Source organism: Bubalus kerabau, chromosome 3 (assembly GCF_029407905.1).
Source record: "Bubalus kerabau isolate K-KA32 ecotype Philippines breed swamp buffalo chromosome 3, PCC_UOA_SB_1v2, whole genome shotgun sequence".
NCBI classification, from domain to species: Eukaryota; Metazoa; Chordata; class Mammalia; order Artiodactyla; family Bovidae; genus Bubalus; species Bubalus kerabau.
In genome coordinates this window covers 143,772,529-143,795,451 of record NC_073626.1, presented here as the reverse complement: position 1 = coordinate 143,795,451, position 22,923 = coordinate 143,772,529, and the positions used below count along the sequence as shown (strand labels likewise).

The following is a 22,923-nucleotide window of genomic DNA, read 5'->3' as shown; positions in this document are numbered from 1 at the left end:
CTGCAAACCTTATGTCCAATAGGGAGGTAATATCAAAACTACATAAAGAAGTCATACAGGGACTTCCTTCATGATCCAGTGGCGAAAACTCCTTGCTTCCACTGCAGGGGGCATGGGTTTGATTTCTGGCCAGGGAGCTAAGATCCAACAAGCCATGCAGTGTGGCCAAAACATAATTCTTACAAGTCAACAACAACAAAACAACCCTTTTTAAGAATGGACAGAGGCGCTAGATAGACATTTTTCCAAAGAAGACCTACAGATGGCAAACAGACACATGAAAAGATGTTCACCCCAAATAATTATCAGGGAAACACAAATCAAAATCACAATGAGATAGCTCTCACAGCTATCAGAATGGCTAAGACCACAAAGACAAGAAATAGCAAATGCTGAAGAGGATGTGAAGACAAGGGAATCTTTACACACTATTAGTGGGACAGTAAATTGGTGTAGCCACTATGGAAAAGAGTATGGAGATGCCTCAAAAATTTAAGATTAGAATTACTATATGACCCAGCTATTCCACTTCTGGACATTTATCCAAAGAACACAAAAGCATTAATCGACATATATACACTACTATGTATGAAATATATAACTAATGAGAACCTACTTATGGCATAGGAAACTCTACTCAGTGCTCTGTGGTGACCTAAATGGGAAGGAAGTTCAAAAAGGGGGGGATATATGACATGCACAGTTTATTTACTTTTCTGTACAGTAGAAACTATCACAACATTGTAAAGTAACTATACTCCAGTAAAATTTTATTAAAAAAAAAGATATATACACTCATATGTTCATTGTAACTTTATTGCTAATACTCAAGGAATGGAATCAACCTATCAACAATGGATGAACGGATAAAGAGAATGAAACACTACTCAGCCATATAAAAAAACGAAATCCTGCCTTTTGTAACAACATGCATAGACCTTGAAGGTATTATGTTAAGTGAAATAAGTTATGCAGAGAAAGAAAAATACCATGTGATTTCACTTATTTGTGGAATCTAAAAAAAAAAAAGAACAAATAAAACAAAAACAAACTCATAGATAAAGTGAATAGATTAGTGGTTACCAGAAGGGAGGAGAGTCAAGGGGTGGGGGAAGAAAGGGGTCAACTGTAGGGGAATGGATGGTAATTAGATGTGTGGTGGTGGTCACTTTGTAATATATGTGCTATGCTGTGAGTTCAGTCTCTCAGCAAACTAAAATGGACTGGAATGGGTGAATTTAATTCAGATGACTATTATATCTACTACTGTGGGCAAGAATCCCTTAGAAGAAATGGAGTAGCCATCTAGTCAAGAAAAGAGTCTGAAATGCAGTACTTGGATGCAATCTCAATGACAGAATGATCTTTGTTCATTTCCAAGGCAAACCATTCAATAGTTTGGACAGTATTTTTGGACAGTACTGTCCAAAAACTTGGACAGTAGTCCAAGTCTATGCCCCAACCAGTAATGCTGAAGAAGCTGAAGTTGAATGGTTCTATGAAGACCTACAAGACCTTCTAGAACTAACAGCCAAAAAAGATGTCCTTTTCTTTATAGGGGACTGGAATGCAAAAGAGGGAAGTCAAGAAACACCTGGAATAACTGGCAAATTTGGCCTTGGAGTACAGAATGAAGCAGGGCAAAGGCTAATAGAGTTTTGCCAATAGAACACACGGGTCATAGCAAACACCCTCTTTCAACAACACAAGAGAAGACTCTACACATGGACATCACCAGATGGTCAACACCGAAATCAGATTGATTATATTCTTTGCAGCCAAAGATGGAGAAGCACTATACAATCAGCAAAAACAAGACCAGGAGCTGACTGTGGCTCAGATCATGAACTCCTTATTGCCAAACTCAGGCTTAAATTGAAGAAAGTAGGGAAAACCACTAGACCATTCAGGTATGACCTAAATCAAATCCCTTATGATTATACAGTGGAAGTGAGAAATAGATTTAAGGGACTAGATCTGATAGAGTGCCTGATGAACTATGGACAGAAGTTCATGACATTGTACAGGAGCCAGGGATCAAGACCATCCCCATAGAAAAGAAATGCAAAAAAGCAAAATGGCTGTCTGAGGAGGCCTTACAAATAGCTGTGAAAAGAAGAGAAGCAAAAAGCAAAGGAGAAAAGGAAAGATATCAGCATCTGAATGCAGAGTTCCAAATAATAGCAAGGAGAGCTAAGAAAGCCTTCCTCAGTGATCAATGCAAAGAAATAGAGGAAAACAACAGAATGGAAAGACCCTTATGGCAGAAAGTGAAGAGGAACTAAAAAGCCTCTTGATGAAAGTGAAAGAGGAGAGTGAAAAAGTTGGCTTAAAGCTCAACATTCAGAAAACGAAGATCATGGTATCTGGTCCCATCACTTCATGGGAAATAGATGGGGAAACAGTGGAAACAGTGTCAGACTTTATTTTTTGCACTCCAAAACCACTGCAGATGGTGATTGCAGCGATGAAATTAAAAGACACTTACTCCTTGGAAGGAAAGTTATGACCAACCTAGATAGCATATTCAAAAGCAGAGACATTACTTTGCCAACAAAGGTCCGTCTAGTCAAGGCTATGGTTTTTCCTGTGGTCGTGTATGGATGTGAGAGTTGGAATGTGAAGAAAGCTGAGCACCAAAGAATTGATGCTTTTGAACTGTGGTGTTGAAGAAGACTCTTGAGAGTCCCTTGGACTGCAGGGAGATCCAACCAGTCCATTCTGAAGGAGATCAGTCCTGGATGTTCTTTGGAAGGAATGATGCTAAAGCTGAAACTCCAGTACTTTGGCCACCTCGTGTGAAGAGTTGACTCATTGGAAGACTCTTATGCTGGGAGGGATTGGGGGCAAGAGGAGAAGGGGACGACAGAGGATGAGTTGGCTGGATGGCATCACCGACTTGATGGGCATGAGTTTGAGTGAACTCTGGGAGCTGGTGATGGACAGGGAGGCCTGGCATGCTTCGATTCATGGGGTCGAAAAGAGTCGGACATGACTGAGTGACTGAACTGAACTGAACTGAGCAGTCTGTTAATGAAAGAAAGGAATGTCTTAAAGCTCAGAATGACACCAGGCCCCTCATCCATAAGACGTATTTTGGGATAATCTTGGCACCAGATGAGTCATCCCAGGCCATAAAACGATTGACTTCAATCTTGTAGAAGGGCACATTACCATACAAATAGTTTCGTTTACATAGATTCGGAGAACAGTGTCTGAGTATAACATACTTGTTTGTCAAGTAGGTTCTGTGCCATTAGGTGGAACCGACTTGAAGACAGAGTGGGGTAAATGCATACTATATTAACATAGCTTAAGACAAACATTTCCATAAGAAAAATGCATTGGTTAACTCAAGGTTTGAGAATAGTTAATTTCAGGTGAAACCAGGTGTCATTATGGCAACACAATATTTTAAGAGAAACCTCCTTTTAAATTTGTATGCTGCTGCCCACTCCAGTACTCTTGCCTGGAAAATCCCATGGATGGAGGAGCCTGGTAGGCTGCAGTCCATGGGGTCGCGAAGAGTCGGACACGACTGAGCGACTTCACTTTCAGTTTTCACTTTCATGCACTGGAGAAGGAAATGGCAACCCACTCCAGTGTTCTTGCCTGGAGAATCCCAGGGACGGGGGAGCCTGGTGGCTGCCGTCTATGGGGTCGCACAGAGTCGGACACAACTGTAGTGAGCTGCTGCTAAGTCACTTCAGTCGTGTCCGACTCTGTGCGACCCCATAGACGGCAGCCACCAGGCTCCCCCGTCCCTGGGATTCTCCAGGCAAGAACACTGGAGTGGGTTGCCATTTCCTTCTCCAGTGCATGAAAGTGAAAACTGAAAGTGAAGTCGCTCAGTCGTGTCCGACTCTTCGCGACCCCATGGACTGCAGCCTTTCAGGCGCGACACTTGCAGCCTATTTCCTCCGTTTGGAGGCCCCTGGCCTTCCTTCCTGTTACCCTCTCATTCCCCGCTTTTCTTTTAGGAGAATTATGTTGCCTAGCGAAATGGGGCGTTGTTCTCATTCCATAACTGTTTCCAAGCTCACAAGGGGCATTGTTCCTAAATTGGTGAGGCAACATATTTTCCTAACCGTCATACTGAGGCTTTCTGATTTAGGGGCCCCAAGTAGTAGTTGGAAGAGGCTGCAGCAGTAGCAGGAGTTTGAGCAACCATTTGTAACTTAAAAGCTTTCATGTGACTAGAAACAAATCCAGTTACAGAGTTACAGATGCAGGGAGCAAACAGCAAAAACAAAACAACCATAATTATTGTAATTAAGATAGTTTTCCACCATGGGGAACTAGTGAACGTCTCCCAAAGTGAGGCAATTGAGGCTTCAGGAGTATCCATAGCCCCAGTAATCTTGTTCATGTGTCTAGTAAAATGAGTAACATTCGTGCTCATATCAGATTTATATATTCAGCACTGGGTATGAATAATGGCACAAGTTCCTCCTTGTGCAGCTGTCAGAATATCTGAAGCCAATCTGTTTTGTAAAACCACCTTTCTAATTTGTGCTTGTTCAGCATTAAGAGCTGAAATAGCTTTTTGAGATTCTTGTAATGCCTGCTGAGTAAAATCAGTCAAAGCATCCACTCGTAGCATAACATCTGTAGTTCCCAAAGAGGGGACAAACACTGCAGGCAAATAATCACACCAGTGAAATACAGACCTTGTCCACCGAGTTTTAAGGTGGGATAAATTCACAGGCTTTTCCGGAAGCTCTGAAAATATAAAGCCGTGAGTAAAGGCTAGACCTAGGGTGCATTTCCCTATCCAACCAGGGGGAAGCCATGCCCATAGGTAAAAGCCACATATCCAATAAGTCCCATTTGGAGCAAGCCAGCGTGACTGAGATATCCAGTCCCAATTAGTGCTTGGCCAGACAAAGGGAGGACCTGAACTGGGGTTGGAAAACATGGGAATGATTACGTTGCATATTTCCTGAGGCAAAAATCCCAATTGTTTCCAATCACTGTAATTAAATTGTTGGCTAACTTTTGGGAATAGCTCTGTTTGTTCCCAGCATATAGGGGCAGTAGACATTAGACGTCCTTTTTCAGGAGTTAGCCATATAACCTCATCCCATATTTGATAAAGGTCAGGTAAAAAACCATTAGATCTAGACCCATTTGCCTTATGTGTAGCAAAATAGTCGTTAAACCGAGACAATGTATAATCAAAATGAAAAGTCACGTTATGTCCATAGTTAAAGTACAAAGTGTTGCACCAGTCCATTTTAGGGTTGTTAGATGTCATCAGATGAAGAAGAGTCATCACATATGATTGTCATTGAAGGTATTCGCAGACTTGGAGAAAGTCTTCTTTTTGAAGTGGAGATGTCCACCACGGGAAGCCTTCCACTGATGAAGAGGGGAGCGCTCCACAGACCCAGCAGTTAGACTGATGGTGGAATTCAGCGAGGAATGAGCCCAGGACAGGAAGGCATTGTCTTGAGGATCAAACGGCAGACTCAGGACTTTTGGCGTCAGCAGAAGTAGGCTCACATAGATCATCAGGCCCATCTGAAAAGTACAAAGTCAGAGCATAGAAACTAAAAACATAAAGTGAAGTCACTTAGTTCTGGTCAGGGTGCCACCTCTTAACTCAGGTGTTATGCACCCACGAATCAATTCCTGGCACCTTGACAGCTGTGGGAGAAGAAAGAATAACCTGGTGAGGGCTTTCCCAGAGGGGCTCGAGGGATTGGACCCCAGATCCCAATGTTTTTATGAGGACCTCAGTTCCTGGCTCAAATAGAGCCTTGCTTGACTCAGAGGCTGGGTCAGGAGTTGTCTCCCGGAGTTCTGTTAATGCCTGTTGAAAAGCTGAGAGCTGAGTTACGTAACTAGTTAATTCCAAGGCTTCAGGGTCTATAACAATGTCTGTGCAAAAGAAAGGCCATCCATAAATATGTTCAAAGGGGGACAGTCCCTCCCGCTTTGGGAGCAGTTTGAGCCCTCATTTAAGCAGTGGGTAGGACTTCAATCCAATTGCCCTGTGTCTCTTGAGTTAATTTGTGCAAATGTCTTTTGATAATGTCATTAGCTTTTTCAACCTTTCCTGGGATTGGGGTCTCCAGGAACAGTGTAAGTGATATTCTATTCCTAGGGCTTTAGATACTCCCTGAGTTACAGCAGCTTTAAAGGCGGAGCCATTGTCACTCTGAAGGCTCTGTGGCAGCCCAAACCTGGGGATAATTTCATGGATTAAAATCTTTATAACCTCCTTAGCCTGTTCACTATGACAGGGAAAAGCCTCAATCTGTTAATGGAAGCACACTGATTGAAACCGCCCACTCTGGCCAGGCACCATAGTAACTATTTGCATGAGTTGTTTCATGACAGGAGGTCCTCGTAAGGAAAAGGTAACTAATAAGTCTCCACCAACCAGAAGAGTTCAGAAAAGATGAAAAGGAGACACCACCTATCCGACCACCTCCCAGAATCCTTCTCTCTGGCATCCATCTTGGCTGAACAAGGCGTGAACCACCAGGAAGGACTCTGAGTCAGAATGATTGGCTAAGGACAACCCGGAAACTAATCCCATCACCATAAAACCCGAGACTGCAAGCCACTTAGCACAGCAGTTCTCCTGGATTCCCTTACCCTACTGCTTTCTGCCTGGACGCCCTTTCGCAATAAAATCTCTTGCTTTGTCAGCACATGTGTCTCCTCGGACAATTCATTTCCGAGTGTTAGACAAGAGCCCAATTTCAGGCCATGGAAGGGGTCCCCCTTCCTGCAACAAATAGCGACTCTGGTGGGATTCTTCTTTGTTGAGACTGACATCTTGACCACTTGAGGTACTCAGGGGCCAGCTTGCCCGCCGATGGACCAGACCCAGAGGCCGCAACTGAGACCCTTTTGTCCCTGGTCTCCTCCTGACACAGACAACTGGCCAGAGTGCCCCGACCGGTAAGGAACAAGAGACTTTATTGACCTCTTTCCCCTTCCATCTCTCTTTCCTCTCCTTAATCCTTCCTACCCTTCCCCATTTTTCTAGTCCCCCAGTCCTGGATGCAGGAATCTGGTCGAAGGGCCTCAGCCTGAGCTGAAAATTGGAGACTGATCACCTCCCCTTGGCAGAGAACTCGAATTCTGGTTCTGTTCTGGTCTGATTTCCGGTAGGCCCAAGTTCCAGTCCTCCCTTCTCTGGAGGACCAGGGTAAAATGCCATAATGCCTGGGTATCTGCAGGTGGCAAGAAACGTCTGTAAGGCCACCCCTTTTGCCCCCCTCTCCCTCCTCCTCCCCCTTCTTTCAACCTGGCTTCCTTTCCTCCCTTTGAAATCTTTGAAGATCTGAAATATTTTCCTTTACTCTGTTAGTACTTAGATCTGAAGTTCTGTGCCTCTATAGGAGGTTTTCCGAGAGACTGTATTCTTGTATTTAAGAGAGTGTCTGATGAGGACTGCCAGGTTTGTATGTGTGTGTTTTAACTCTGTGTTCTGATTTTTAATGGCCATTTTGCTTTGTCTGGCCACCATTTGGTTTAGACCTGCCGCCATTTTGTTAAAACTTGATTTTCTTTCCCTGTACCTTGAGAAAAGGGCTCTCAAGAACACTTATCTAGACCATCTCTAACACCTGAGAATGAAAAAAAAATGGAAAAAAGCCTTTAAAAATTTTATTTACTCCAACTGTTTTTTATAAACTACTAAATTTTATATTGTAATATCTAATTCATGACTAAGCTTAGAAAATGAAGCTAGATCTTACACTGTGTCTGTCTAAATATGTCTTGGTATGTCTTTGTCTCTGGGTAATATTTTTGAGGTTAATTTGTAAATGAGCTTTATTTAATTGGCTTTAAAAAAAAAAGTGCTTACAAATCAAATAATTCTAAATTAAACAATAAATTCCAGGTTCATGTGAACTAGAAAATATTCAATATTAAATACCTTATATTAATGTTTGTTTGTTGACCTATCTAATATAGAACATGTCTTAGAGTAATTAACATTAAGTAAAATATTTTTATTGTACCTAAGATTAATATAAGTTAAATAGTATCATATCTGTTACAAGTTTGTCAACAAGGAAATTACCTCGAGTGAAGAAACTTCTAAAAAATGTAAATGAGATATGAGCTTTTATATAAACTCTATTAAAAATAATTATTCTTTAGGAATATCTGTCTAAAATAGTCTCTCCAGATTGGCGTAACTTGAATTTCTAAGGGTTGTGCTAAGTGTGCTAAGTGTTAGAAGTCTATTGAATAGTTAGATCATTTCCAAATAAAATAAGATTTTGAAATATTTACTACTAAACACTAATTTCCTTTTACAGAGAAACTAAAAAGACTTGGGACTATAAATGAATAATGTTTGGTGCCATCCTAAAATGTTCTAAAAAAACAGGGTTTTAAAAATTATCACTGGTATTTATGCTCACCAATCTATAAAATGCTAATATAAAAGTTAGTTCTTTGTTGCTAAAGGAAAGTAAAAAGTATGTTTTCAGTAAAAAAGGTATGAAAAAATACTAAAAAGAGTTATTCATAATCAGGATTTTCTAAAATTGGATTACAAATAGTTAGATAAATGGATTTTGTTAGAAATGACACAGCCATAGAAAAACTGGTTAAAGCCAAAACTGGTTAGGTCCAAGATGGCAGAGTCGACTTTCACTAGACCTTGAGCCTCTGTATATAATATGCCCATCCTGACATATCAACAAGCTAAATGATACACCCATCAACATTGACTAAATCTGACCAAATGTTCTAAACCCTTTTAATTGATTTTTTTGACAAAGGTTCCTAAATCGAATTCTTTTGAAGTTCCTTTGACTTCTAGCTAACTTTAGGGTGCTTCAGAGGGCCCCTGAAACATCCCAAAGAGAGATATTAAGCTGTGTTTATTTGGTTGGTTAAAATACATGAAAAATATTATCAAATGAGTAATAAATCCTCTCATGTTATAATGTAAATATTACTAATATAGATATCCTAGAAATTATATGAAGCTCTTAACCATCTGATATGTCCTGGTATTCTAATGAAAAACCTGATGACTTCACAAAAGTTAACAAAGGACTGAATGAACCAGAAAATATGCTTATAACTTTTATGGTTTCTGTCTGAAAAATTACAGGTTTGAATCTTGTGTTTTCTGGGAGTAGAGAAAACCTTCCTCTCAAACTAATTATAAAAATAATTTGGTAAAATTATATGTTATAAACAAAGCAATTATATTTTCTCTCTATCTGACTCCTCCAGAAATTTGAAACTCTTAGGTTTCCAGTAAGTTTATCAAATGAGCTAAGAAGGTTATCTCATTAACAGGTACAAAAATCTCAAGGAATTTTTGAGACCTTAAAAAAGAAAGAATTCACCTAGATTTGTTAGACAAAATCTGTGATAAGCCTGTGCTGTGAGTTTCCCAGCCCTGTTTTATTTTAAAAGTTCAGTCTGAGACTCTATAAAATTTTTCAGCAAAATAAAAAGTCTATGATCAATTATGGTTATATAAATCATCAGACCAAAATTAGTGAGAAGAGACCTATTTTGCAAACAAGCTAAACTTAATTTGGTTATATTTGATAAAAATGAGAGTAATTTTAGGAAGAAAAAGATGTTTCAATATATGTTAAATCCCAGTTTGTTAATGGAGGTCTGCATGTAGTAAGACTCATTTCTTAGGTAGTTCTTTGCTGTTATGTGGTATTAATGTAAAATTTAATTGAATTCTTAAAAAACACCCAAGTTTGTTTCTAAAGCTTATCTCAGTAATCTATCTTTGGATAAAGATCAGATGCCTCATGACCTGCAGCCAGGACTGAAAAAAGACAATTTAAGAGACTGTCTCCAACCAGGATGAAAGGACTTTTTAATCAGGTACTCTTAACTAGCTTATGCACAATGAAACTGAAGGAAAATTAACTCTTAGATTAATTCCCACTTCCAAAGTCCCCTACACTAGATTGGCCTATAAAAAAGACAGCTGACCTGATCTCACCTTAAAATGATGCTCAAACAGAGAAAAACACTACACTACACCAGGATGAAAATACAACATCAGAGGTAGACAGCTTGCCCAAGATGCTGGAACTGATTCGTATGATCATTTACAATGTTTTCTTGACTTCTTAGACCTTTGCATATAAATCAAATGCTTTTCTATCATAGGCCTGATCCTATGCTAGTTTTAGAAATCAATCCAATTGTTGGGTTTGTGACCAATTATCTGTGTCTAGTTCTGGGTTCAGTTCAGTTCAGTTCAGTTCAGTTGCTCAGTCATGTCCAACTCTTTGCGACCCCATGAATCGCAGCATGCCAGGCCTCCCTGTCCATCACCAACTCCTGGAGTTCACTCAAACTCATGTCCATCGAGTCGGTGATGCCATCCAGCCATCTCATCCTCTGTCGCCTCCTTCTCCTCCTGCCCTCAATCCCTCCCAGCATCAGGGTCTTTTCCAATGAGTCAACTCTTCGCATGAGGTGGCCAAAGTACTGGAGTTTCAGCTTTAGCATCATTCCTTCCAAAGAACACCCAGGACTGATCTCCTTCAGAATGGACTGGTTGGATCTCCCTGCAGTCCAAGGGACTCTCAAGAGTCTTCTTCAACACCACAATTCAAAAGCATCAATTCTTTTTGAGATTGCAGCCAAGTACTGCATTTTGGACTTTCTTGCTGACCATGATGGCTACTCCATTTCTTCTAAGGGATTCCTGCCCACAGTAGTAGATATAATGGTCATCTGAGTTAAATTCACCCATTCCAGTCCATTTTAGTTCGCTGATTCCTAGAATGTTGACGTTCACTCCTACCATCCCCTGTTTGACCACTTCCAATTTGCCTTGATTCATGGACCTAACATTCCAGGTTCCTATGCAATATTGCTCTTTACAGCATCGAACCTTGTTTCTATCACCAGTCACATCCACAACTGGGTATTGTTTTTGCTTTGGCTCCATCCCTTCATTCTTTCTGGAGTTATTTCTCCACTGATCTCCAGTAGCATATAGGGCACCTACCGACCTGGGGAGTTCCTCTTTCAGTATCTGTTGAGGTCCTTTAATGGACCAGAACTTGGTGGTCCGGAGTCGATGATAAGAAAGTAAAGGAGAGAAAGAGACTGATATTCCTTGGTTTATGCAGAAAGCCAATAAAGCCCCTGACACAGGACTTGCTCTGTTCACGGAGGCCTCAGGCGCCCTCTCGATGGAGTGAAAATGCAGAGCGCCTTCTCGAGAGGGTCTTAGAAGCCCGGGCTGGAAAGTGAACTCAGAGAGCCTCTGCACTCCAGGGGATCAGCCTGAAAAAGAGAGGGAGCGAGCGAGTGAGCAGGAAAGAAAGACACGGGGACCAGAGCTCTGATGGAGCAAAGGTGTTTTAATCAACATGGTGTGGGCATATATACTGTCTTACAAGGTAGTTATTCTCAGCAAAGATAAAGATTAAAATTCCAGACTTACAAAACATAGGCTATCCATATTAAAGGGAGAGAGAGTTGTAAACAATCACTATTACCGTATGGTTCACAAGAAGGAAGAGGGTACTTATCACCATATAGAAACACTAATGAAGGAAATACCTGGATTCCTCAGTTCCGGGAGAGGCTTGCCTCTCCTTTTAATTCCTGAATATTCAGGAATTGATAAGGAACAGAGAATTCCTGACAGATCCAAAACAGCACACAGGAAGCCTCCTGTTAAATGCTTCCTGACAAGTATCCTATCATTTTGCCTTTTCATATTGTTCATGGGGTTCTCAAGGCAAGAATACTGAAGTGATTTGCCATTCCCTTCTCAGTGGACCACATTCTGTCAGACCTCTCCACCATGACCCACCCATCTTGGGTGGCCCCACAGGGCATGGTTTAGTTTCATTGAGCTAGAAAAGGCTGTGGTCCTAGTGTGATTAGATTGACTAGTTTTCTGTGAGTATGGTTTCAGTGTGTCTGCCCTCTGATGCCCTCTTGCAACACCTACCATCTTACTTGGGTTTCTCTTACCTTGGGTGTGGCAAAGTAATGTCTCTGCTTTTCAATATGCTATCTAGGTTGGTCATAACTTTTCTTCCAAGGAGTTCAGTTCAGTTCAGTCTCTCAGTCGTGTCTGACTCTTTGCAACCCCATGAATCGCAGCATGCCAGGCCTCCCTGTCCATCACCTACTCCCGGAGTTCACTCAGACTTATGTCCATCGAGTCAGTGATGCCATACAGCCATCTCATCCTCTGTCGTCCCCTTCTCCTCCTGCCCCTAAGCCCTCCCAGCATCAGAGTTTTTTCCAATGAGTCAACTCGTCTCATGAGATGGCCAAAGTACTGGAGTTTCAGCTTTAGCATCAGTCCTTCCAAAGAACACCCAGGACTGATCTCCTTTAGGATGGACTGGTTGGATCTCCTTGCAGTCCAGGAACTCTCAAGAGTCTTCTCCAACATCACAGTTCAAAAGCATCAATTCTTTGGCACTCAGCTTTCTTCACAGTCCAAACTTCACATCCATAAATCATGACCACTGGAAAAACCGTAGCCTTGACTAGACGAACCTTTGTTGGCAAAGTAATGTCTCTGCTTTTGAATATGCTATCTAGGTTGGTCATAACTTTCCTTCCAAGGAGTAAGCATCTCTTAATTTCATGGCTGCAGTCACCATCTGCACTGATTTTGGAGCCCAAAAAAATAAAGTCTGACACTGTTTCCGCTGTTTCCCCATCTATTTCCCATGAAGTGATGGGACCGGATGCCATGATCTTCATTTTCTGAATGTTGAGCTTTAAGCCAACTTTTTCACTCTCCTCTTTCACTTTCATCAAGAGGCCTTTTAGTTCATCTTCACTTTCTGCCATAAGGATGGTGTCATCTGCATATCTGAGGTTATTGATATTTCTCCCAGCAATCTTGATTCCAGTTTGTGCTTCTTCCAGCCCAGCGTTTTTCATGATGTACTCTGCATAGAAGTTAAACAAGCAGGGTGACAATATACAGCCTTGACATACTCCTTTTCCTATTTGGAACCAGTCTGTTGTTCCATGTCCAGTTCTAATTGTTGCTTCCTGACCTGCATACAGATTTCTCAAGAGGCAGGTCAGGTGGTCTGGTATTCCCATCTCTTTCAGAATTTTCCACAGTTTCTTGTGATCCACACAGTCAAAGGCTTTGGCATAGTCAATAAAGCAGAAATAAATGTTTTTTATGGAACTCTCTTGTTTTTTCTATGATCCAACGGATGTTGGCAATTTGATCTCTGGTTCCTCTGCCTTTTCTAAAACCAGCCTGAACATCAGGAAGTTCACGGTTCACGTATTGCTGAAGCCTGATTTGGAGAATTTTGAGAATTACTTTACTAGCATGTGAGATGAGTGCAATTGTGTGGTAGTTTGAGCATTCTTTGGCATTGCCTTCTTTGGGATTGGAATGAAAACTGACCTTTTCCAGTCCTGTGGCCACTGCTGAGGTTTCCAGATTTGTTGGCATATTGAGTGCAGCACTTTCACAGCATCATCTTTCAGGATTTGAAATAGCTCAACTGGAATTCCATCACTACTAGCTTTGTTTGTAGTGATGCTTTCTAAGGCCCACTTGACTTCACATTCCAGGATGTCTGGCTCTAGATGAGTGATCACACCATCGTGATTATCTGGGTCATGAAGCTCTTTTTTGTACAGTTCTTCTGTGTATTCTTGCCACCTCTTCTTAATATCTTCTGCTTCTGTTAGGTCCATACCATTTCTGTCCTTTATTGTGCCCATCTTTGCATGAAATGTTCCCTTGGTATCTCGAATTTTCTTTAAGAGACCTCTAGTCTTTCCCATTCTCTTGTTTTCCTCTATTTCTTTGCATTGATCACTGAGGAAGGCTTTCTTATCTCTCCTTGCTATTCTTTGGAACTCTGCATTCATATGCTGATATCTTTCCATTTCTCCTTTGCTTTTCACTTCTCTTCTTTTCACAGCTATTTATAAGGCCTCCCCAGACAGCCATTTTGCTTTTTTGCATTTCTTTTCCATGGGGATGGTCTTGATCCCTATCTCCTGTACAATGTCATGAACCTCTGTCCATAGTTCATCAGGCACTGTATCTATCAGATCTAGTCCCTTAAATCTATTTCTCACTTCCACTATATAATCATGAGGGATTTGATTTAGGTCACCATAGCTGAATGCTCTAGTGGTTTTCCCTACTTTCTTCCATTTCAGTCTGAATTTGACAATAAGGAGTTCATGGTCTGAGCCACAATCAGCTCCCAGTCTTGTTTTTTCTGAGTGTGTAGAGCTTCTCCATCTTTGGCTGCAAAGAATATAATCAATCTGATTTCAGTGTTAACCATCTGGTGATGTCCGTGTGTAGAGTCTTCTCTTGTGTGGTTGGAAGAGGGTGTTTGCGATGACCCGTGCGTTCTCTTGGCAAAACTCTATTAGCCTTGCCCTGCTTCATTCCGTATTCCAAGGCCAAATTTGCCTGTTACTTCAGGTGTTTCTTGACTTCCCTCTTTTGCATTCCAGTCCCCTATAGTGAAAAGGACATCTTTTTTGGGTGTTAGTTCTAAAAGGTCTTGTAGGTCTTCATAGAACCGTTCAACTTCAGCTTCTTCAGCATTATTGGTTGGGGCATAGACTTGGATTACTGTGATATTGAATGGTTTGCCTTGGAAACGAACAGAGATCAGTCTGTTGTTTTTGAGATTGCATCCAAGTACTGCATTTTGAACTCTTTTGTTGACCATGATGGCTAGTCCATTTCTTCTAAGCGATTCCTGCCCACAGTAGTAGATACAATGGTCATCTGAGTTAAATTCACCCATTCCAGTCCATTTTAGTTCGCTGATTCCTAGAATGTCGTCGTTCACTCTCGCCATCTCCTGTTTGACTACTCCCAATTTGCCTTGATTCATGGACCTGACATTCCAGATTCCTATGCAGTATTGCTCTTTACAGCATCGGACCTTGTTTCTATCACCAGTCACAACCACAACTGGGTATTGTTTTTGCTTTGGCTCCATCCCTTCATTCTTTCTGGAGTTATTTCTCCACTGATCTCCAGTAGCATATAGGGCACCTACCGACCTGGGGAGTTCCTCTTTGAGTATCCTATCATTTTCCCTTTCATATTGTTCATGGGGTTTTCAAGGCAAGAATACTGAAGTGGTTTGCCATTCCCTTCTCCAGATTAGAATATCATCTACATATTGTAACACCACTGCTTCAGAGTTGTTAAAGTTTTGTAGATCCTGTGACAAACTTTGTCCAAATGAGTGAGGACTGTCACGAAATCCCTGGGGCAAAACTGTCCAGGTTAACTGAGTAGCTGGCTGCGTAGGGTCTTCAAAGGCAAATAAAGATTGACTTTCCTCCACCAAAGGCACTGAATAGAAGGCATCTTTCCAATCAGTTACTGAGAAATATTTGGCCCATTCAGGAATTTCAGACAGTAGAGTATAAGGATTAGTCACCATGGGTGTGAAGGAACTACAGCCTCATTTATTATTTGTAAATCTTGAACTAGTCTCCATTTACCATTTGATCTCTTTATACCCAAAATAGGAGTGTTGCATGGACTGTTACAGGGAAATAATAGTCCCTGCTCCTTTAAATTTTCGATGATGGGTTTTAACCCTTCCTTAACTTCAGGTTTCAGTGGATACTGCTTCTTATGTGGAAATAAGTGTGGGTCTTTGAGCTTGACAACTACAGGAATAGCATTTTGTGCTCAACTCACAGATTTTCCATCAGCCCATATTCTAGGATGTACATTTTGTTCAATTAAATGGAGAGAAAGGGAGGGCTCCATATTCATAAAAACAGAGGCATGGAATTTGCTCAGTATATCCCTCCCCAATAAGGGTGAGGGAGACTCTGGCATGATCAGAAACTCGTGTGAAAATAGCACGGAATCCCAGTTACAACTTAAAGAATAACTGAAATAATACCTTTTGGCTCATCCAGACAGTCCCATTATGGAAGCGGATCGGGAAGAAAGTGGGCCAGGGGCTTCAGTAAACACAGAGTAAGTTGCCCCTGTATCTAAAAGGAAATCGACGGATTGGCCCCCCACAGTTATTAATACCCGGGGTTCCTCAGGTGTAATTAGGACGGGAGCTTGTGTGGGGACCCCCGGGCACCTTCAGTTCCGATTGCCTTGAGAGTCTGACCCCTGAGACCTACGCCTCTGAGGGCAGTCTCTCTTTCAGTGTGGTTCTTTGCAGACCAGACAGGGAGCTGGGGGCGGCTTAGATTCCTGAGGGCAATCCCACTTGAGGTGCCTCTCCTTTCCACAGTAATAGCAAACCCATCCCTTTTTACCTGGGTCCCTCTGGGCATTTTTCTCAGGCTGTTTAAGAACGGTTCTCATAGCCATTGTGAAAGCTTCCACCTGTTCCTTTGTCTTTTTCTGCCTTTCTTTCTTTTCCTCATATTCCCTACCATAATAGACTGTCTGAGCCAGTTGTAACAGATCATCTAAAGACTGATTTGGTCCATATGCCTGTTTTAATAGCTTACAGCGGATATCTGAAGCCAACTGAGTGAGAAATCTATCCTTTAAGATCACTTTTCCCTCTTCACTTTCAGGATCAATCTCAGTGAAACTGCAAAGGGCTTCTCTCAGTCTATCTAGGGATTTACCAGGAGCTTCCTTCTCCTCCTGTTCTAAGTTTGCCAATTTGCCATAGTTTAAAGGCTTAGAACACACCTGCCTGAGTCCTTCAAGAATACATCCAACAAAATGACTCTTATCCCATCTTCCTTTAGCTGTGTTGTAGTCCCAATCTGGTTCTGTAATTGAGACTGCCTGATTCCCAGTAGGGAGGGTGGTTATCTCATCCTCCTTCTTTCCTACTGATTCATTACCAAGCCATTCATCTCCATAAGCAACCGCTTTTCCCAAAACTCGACTTTTTGAGTCGGGAGTCAGCATTTGTCCCAAGATATACAACGCATCCTTCCAAATAAGGTCATAAAGCAGAGTAACGTAACACCTTTAAAAGCTTTAATATATTTTTCTGGGCCCTCTAAATAGTCTCCCAGATCCTCATTGATTCTTTTTATTTCTTAGTTATTAACTCTCATAGACTGATTATTTCTCCCGGTGGATGCTTCATGAAGAGGCAACAGCTTGTGTGGCTGTTCCTCAGCCTCTGTGGCTGCTCTGCACATATGATCCCAGGGGTAGATTGGAGAAACCTGTTTTTCTTTATCTCTTTGTCTCCTGTCCTCCATCTCATCTCTTACTTCGATGGTCTGAGTCTCTATTGAAACCAGAGTAGTCTGAGGTCGTACTGAGACAGGAGTTGTTTGGACCTCTACTTGGGCCGTTTGAATCTCAGTTTGGGTTTCCACTAAGACCAAGGCAATCCTTCTTGGGGGGGGAGGGGGGGGCGGGTTCTCTCGCTTTCAGTTTGCTCAGTTGGGAGCCCAGGGTACGAGGGCGAAGTAGGAGGACAGGAGGGAGCTGAAGGTGTCACACCCAAATCTATATCCTTAGGACACAAGTCTGGCATATTTTGCAGAGAGAAAAAGGGCAACACATATGGTACTTCTACCCATTTCCCTTGTTTTCTACAGAACTGGTCTAATTGTAAAACAGTATTATACTTAGGAGACCCTCCAACTGGCTACCATTCGCTGTCCTCCAGTGGGTACTGCGCCATACAGTATCACATAGGAAGACCAGGTGTGTCTTCTTTAAGCCCTGGGGATCAAATCTAGCCCAGTTTTTCAGGATACAGTTCAAAGGAGTGAGGCTGGAATTGTTAGCTCCCATCTGTAAGGAAAAAAAAAAAGCGACCAGCGCCATCTTTCTACCAGAGGCATCCCTCCCTGCTCTAGATGGGGGTGTAGACAGACTTCACACCAAAAGCTTTTCTTTCCTAGTTGGACTTAGTCTGTCCCTTACCGATGCAGGCATCATACTCATCCCTCCCGGTTCTACCACCAAGATGGGGTGGGGATGCATCAGGGGTAGACCTGATAGCATCCCTGACTGACGTCCAGCTCCTCACCATTAAAATCTTGTTCGTCTCTGATGCCAACAGGAGTGCAATCAGAGTAACCTTCCAGAATCCCTCCCAGCCTAAGACCACTGGGGGAAGCATTCATTACCCTGAGTATATTCCTGACCACAATAAGACCGATATGAACATAAAACTGTGATGATCCTTCCAAGTGTCACCACACCAGTATAAGAGCCTCCTCTGGTCCACTAAGAGCCAGCATTACCAAAGGGAAAAACCCATTGTAGTTCCAATCTGAGTAACCTTTAACCTCAGAGATGCTCTTGGAGCTAGAGCTCCATCTAGCTTCTGAACTTACGATTCCTAGCGAGGCTAGGTGCTTCCTGACTACCAATCCAAGTTTGGGACCTAAGTAATAGTATACAGTAACAGCATAGATCACAAGTCCCTTCTAAGTCTATGATCCGATAGATTAGGTCAGTACTTCTAATTCCCAAGGAGCTATGAAATGGTCAAAGGGACCGAAAAGTTTGACCGAGAAAGGAGAGTTCGGTCCACACTCTTTGCCCATTTTTGGTAGGTCCCCAAAGGAGACGTTGGGTGCCTCTTGGCATTGGCAGATTGGTATAAATCCCCGACAAGTTTCTGTCATAAGCTGTATGAGATCACTGTGGAACCGCAGAGCAGGGCTCCTCACTTGCTTCACACAGGGTGTTTCATTCATTCACACAACCACACCGTAGAGTTAGTAAAGTACAGCAGAAAACGTGTTCTCTAGGAGAGCAAAGAACTAGAGCTCCAAGCATCCTTACCTTGTCCTGCAGGATCCTGGATGAGCCCCCAAGATGAAAGGTTGTTGTTGAACCATGAAAAGGCGCCAGGATCCTTGGCCTCCAGAGGAGAAGTATTCAATCTGGGGCCAGAGACAAAGCTTGATCACTCAGAGCTTTTGTGTAGTCTTCAGCTGGATGTTATATAGTCACTGCTGCTGCTGCTGCTGTTAAGTTGCTTCAGTCGTGTCTGACTCTGTGCGACCACATGGACAGCAGCCCACCAGGCTCCCCATCCCTGGGATTCTCCAGGCTAGAACACTGAAGTGGGTTGCCATTTCCTTCTTCAATGCATGAAAGTGAAAAGTGAAACTGAATCACTCAGTCGTGTCCGACTCTAAGCGACCCCATGGACTGCAGCCTACCAGGCTCTTCCATGCATGGTATTTTCCAGGCAAGAGTACTGGAGTGGGGTGCCATTTATAGTCACTAGCAGTCTGTTAATGAAAGAAAGGAATTTCTTAAAACTCAGAATGGCACCAGGCCCCTCATCCATAAAATGTATTTTGGGATAATCTTGACACCAGATGAATCATCCTGGGCCATAAAACGATTGACTTCAGTCTTGTAGAAGGGCACATTACCATACAAATAGTTTCATTTACATATATTAGGGGAACAGTGTCTGACTATAACATACTGGTTTGTCAAGTAGGTTCTGTGCCATTAGGCAGAACCGACTTGAAGACAGAGTCTGGGGTAAATGCATAGTATATTAACATAGCTTAAGACAAACATTTCCATAAGAAAAATGCATTGGTTAACTCAAGGTTTGAGAATAGTAAACTTCAGATGAAACCAGGTGTCATTATGGCAACACAGTATTTTAAGAGAAACCTCCTTTTAAATTTGTATAGAGAAGGGAAAAAAATATCACTAGTTTGTTTCCTCCTGCTGCTTAAGAGAGATAAAAATGTCTGACACTTGCAGCCTGTTTCCTCCATTTGGAGACCCCTGGGCTTCTTGCCTGTTACCCTTTCATATGGACAGAGGTTCGTGACATTGTACAGGAGACAGGGATCAAGACCATCCCAAAGAAAAAGAAATGCAATAAAGTTTTCTGAGGAGGTCTTACAAATAGCTGAGAAAAGAAGAGAAGTGAAAAGCAAAGGCGATAAGGAAAGATACACACATTTGATCAGAGTTCCAAAGAATGGCAAGGAGACATAAGAAAGCCTTCCTCAGTGATCAGTGCAAAGAAATAGAGGGAAACAATAGAATGGGAAAGACTAGAGATGTCTTCAAGAAAATGAGAGATACGAAGGGAACATTTCATGCAAAGATGGGCACAATAAAGGACAGAAATAGTATGGACCTAACAGAAGAAGAAGGTATTAAGAAGAGGTGGCAAGACTACACAGAAGAACTATACAAAAATGTTCTTCATGACCCAGATAATCACGATGGTGTGATCACTCATCTAGAGCCAGACATCCTGGAATTCGAAGTCAAGTGGGCCTTAGGAAGCATCACTATGAACAAAGCTAGTGGAGGTGATGGAATTCCAGTTGAGCTATTTCAAATCTTAAAAGATGATGCTGTGAAAGTGCAGCACTCAATATGCCAACAAATCTGGAAACTTCAGCAGTGGCCACAGGACTGGAAAAGGTCAGTTTTCATTCCAATCCCAAAGAAAGGCAATGCCAGAGAATGCTCAAAGTACCACACAATTGCACTCATCTCACAGGCTAGCAAAGTAAGGCTCAAAATTCTTCAAGCCAGGCTTCAGCAGTACATGAACCATGAACTTCTAGAAGTTCAAGCTGGATTTAGAAAAGGCAGAGGAACCAGAGCTCAAATTGCCAACATCCTTTGGGTCATAGAAAAAGCAAGAGAGTTCCAGAATAACATCTATTTCTGCTTTATTGACTATGCCAAAACCTATGACTGTGTGGGTCACAATAAACTGTGGAAAATTCTGAAAGAGATGGGAATACCAGACCACCTGACCTGCCTCCTGAGAAATCTGTATGCAGGTCAGGAAGCAACAGCTAGAACTGGACATGGAAGAACAGACTGGTCCCAAATATGGAAAGGAGTATGTCAAGGCTGTATATTGCCACCCCACTTATTTAACTTCTATGCAGAGTACATCATGCAAAATACCAAACTGGGTGAAGCACAAGCTGGAATCAAGATTCCTGGGAAAAATATCAGTAACCTGATATGCAGATGACACCACCCTTATGGCAGAAAGTGAAGAGGAACTGAAGAGCCTCTTGTTGAAAGTGAAAGAGGAGAATAAAAAAGTTGGCCGAAAGCTCAACATTCAGAAAACTAAGATCATGGCATCTGGTTCCATCACTTCATGGCAAATAGATGGGGAAACTGTGGAAACAGTGACAGACTTTATTTTGGGGGGCTCCAAAATCACTGCAGATGCTGACTGCAGCCATGAAATTGAAAGACGCTTACTCCTTGGAAGAAAAGTTATGACCAATCTAGACAGCATACTGAAAAGCAGAGACATTACTTTGCCAACAAAGGTCCATCTAGTCAAGGCTTTGGTTTTTCCAGTAGTCATGTATGGATGTGAGAAGTGGACTATAAGGAAAGCTGAGCACCAAAGTATTGATGCTTTTAAACTGTGGTGTTGGAGAAGACTCTTGAGAGTCCCTTGGACTGCAAGGAGATCCAACCAGTCCATCCTAAAAGAAATAAGTCCTGAATATTCATTGGAAAGACTGATGCTGAAGATGAAACTCCAATACTTTGGCCACCTGATGCAAAGAACTGACTCATTGGAAAAGACCCTGATGCTGGGAAAGATTAAAGGCAGGAGAAGAGGACAACAGAGGATGAGATGGCTGGATGACATCACTGACTCGATGGACATAAATTTGAGTAAGCTGCAGTCCATGGAGTCAAAAAGAGTCAGACATGACGGAGCGACTGAACTGAACTGAACTGACTGTCTCAGGCCATAACAGCGCCCCCGCTTCTGGGTTCCCTTCTCTATTTAATGAAGAATAATAAAGTCACTCAGTTGTTTCTGACTCTTTGTTACCCCATGGACTGTACAGTCCATGGAATTCTCCAGGCCAGAATACTGAAGTGTGTTGCCATGCCCTCCTCCAGAAGATCTTCCCAACCCAGGGATCGAACCCAGGTCTCCCACATTGCAGGAGGATTCTTTACCAGCAGTATCTTTTGATACTGATTTCTAACATAATTACACAGTGATAGGAGAACATACTCTGTACAATTTCAATATCTTTAGGACATGAAATGTTTGCACCTTGTTTTATGTCCTTGGATATGTTCCAGTGTTTTCTAGTTTACAGTCTGTGGGAACTTGAATAGAAATTGTGTCCTACTGTTGTGTGAAAATTGTATAAATCTTAATTATGTCAAAAAAAATGTTTACATTTTTAAGAAATGACATTTATTGTCTGTTTTTCTGTTTTTCCTCATAGACCTTGCTAGATGTTTCCATAAAGGAGAGAAAAGGATCCTACAAGAGAAAAGAAACTGAGACCTTTTGAAAAGACTCCAAATGGTGAAGGATCTGATGAAGAAAGTCAAAGACTATGAAGATTTAAGTGAAGTGTAGCAATAAATGATGCTTTTTTAGCTCAATTTATTCTTTCATTGAAAAGTCATGTCACATCATTCTTCGGTGTTTGTTTTGTATTGATTTTGTATTTTTTTCCAATTTTTACTTCATTTATTATAATATTATCTAAGTATTTATATAGAAACATAAAGCTACATACAGATGCATTAGGTTTATAGCTCTTGCACATGGATAAAACCGAAACTTTACAGATCAGACACAAGGAAAACACAAAACTGCACATAAATTATAAAAGCTATGCATATTATATAAATAAGTACATTAAATAGAGATGGACTAAAAATTCTAATTTTAAGAAAAGATGTATAGGACCGGATTTTGTTTAAACAAATAAAAACAAAAAACAAAACTGACAGTATACTGCTTATAACAGACAGAGGTTAAATGTAAAGACACTGAAACACTGAAAGTATCAGGATGTAAAACTCGTATCATTATATAACATCAAAGTAAACATAAAGCAAAAGTGATCAGAACTAAAATAAGAAGTAGAAAGTCCACAGTGAGAGTATGAGATATTTGTGTGCCTCTCTCAGTAACTGACAGGGCAGAGAGAAAAAGCAGTAGAGCTATAGGAGATTCAAATAACACTATTAGTGATCGTGACCTACACGATAAA

The 22,923-nt window shown here is 41.6% G+C and overlaps 1 long non-coding RNA gene across 1 annotated transcript; it reads left to right on the top strand.

Annotated features, from left to right (window-relative positions):
* The first annotated feature begins 6,301 nt into the window (after positions 1-6,301).
* On the top strand, positions 6,302-22,306 carry LOC129646631 (uncharacterized). Its single transcript, XR_008712067.1, has 2 exons — positions 6,302-6,915; positions 22,144-22,306. It is a non-coding gene; the product is annotated as an uncharacterized LOC129646631 (long non-coding RNA).
* The last annotated feature ends 617 nt before the right edge of the window (positions 22,307-22,923 follow it).